The sequence below is a fragment of the Parus major genome, chromosome 23 (genome assembly GCF_001522545.3).
Source record: "Parus major isolate Abel chromosome 23, Parus_major1.1, whole genome shotgun sequence".
NCBI classification, from domain to species: Eukaryota; Metazoa; Chordata; class Aves; order Passeriformes; family Paridae; genus Parus; species Parus major.
The window spans coordinates 5,618,919-5,620,148 of NC_031791.1; positions in this window are offsets into that span (position 1 = coordinate 5,618,919).

The window sequence follows — 1,230 nt, forward strand, 5'->3', positions numbered from 1 at the left end:
ATGCCCACGTGTTTGCCATTAGGCAGGCCCAGCCTTTCCAGGGCTGGATTCACAGATCCCAGGGAAGCAGAGCTGCCAACAGCATCACCAGGAATGAGTTCAGCCCCCTCTGGCAGCCAAGTCTGGCTGGCTCGGGAGGGTTCCTTGGCTCTCCAGCTCTGTGCTGGTGGCTTGAAGGAGCTGAGCAGCTCTGCAGGGAGCTGATGTGCTGCTGGCTCCCAGCCTTCACTGGGGGGTTGGAAACTCCCAGGATGGGCCCCTCAGGACAGATCCTGGGGAATTTCATTTAGAGAAAAAACCATGCTTGGTGCTCAGTGTTGAGCATAAAACCTCGGTTTTTTTCTGGGAGCTGAGCTCAAGGGTTTTATTTGCTGAGGGAAAAGGCACCTTCTATGGAAATAATGTTTTCTGCTGGGAAGATAAGAAGTGATTTCAGGTCAGGAAAGTGTTTAGGTGGAAAATTCCTCCCTGATTGGAAAGGTTCCCCTGATCTCCCTGGAGACTGGGGAGAGCTGGGAAGGGAAAAGGAGCAGCAGAGATTTGAACCCAGCTCTAAAAGAGGCTCCCAAAGCAGAGCAGCTCCCTCCCCATTGCCCCAGGGCTTCATGGAAACCCGGATTGCTCCGGAGCAGCAGATTGCACGTGGGAAGAGCGGGATGAGGAGAGGAAGATAAATGTGGAGACGGACTGTGGAGAGACTCAGCGAGCTGTCGGTTCATCTTCTGGCAAACAGCTCCGTGCTTCCTTCCCTGTCCTTTCCATGGACTCACAGGGGGACTGAAATGAGGGTGACTGCGGCACGTGACAGAGCAAAATCACCTTTAAAGAGCCCCTGTGCTTAACCAAGGTTGTCTTCTGCCACACCTGCCATGCCAGGGCTGCTACATCCATGTGTGTGTCTGTGATCATGGATGGGTTTCCATGTTCATGGAGGTGTGTCCGTGTTCATGGAGGTGTGTCCCCTATGGATGTGTGTCCATGTTCATGGATGTGTGTCCGTGTTCATGGAGGTGTGTCCGTGTTCATGGAGGTGTGTCCCCTATGGAGGTGTGTCCCCTATGGAAGTGTGTCCATGTTCATGGATGTGTGTCCGTGTTCATGGAGGTGTGTCCGTGTTCATGGATGTGTGTCCATGTTCATGGAGGTGTGTCCCCTATGGATGTGTGTCCATGTTCATGGATGTGTGTCCATGTTCATGGATGTGTGTCCATGTTCATGGAGGTGTGTCCC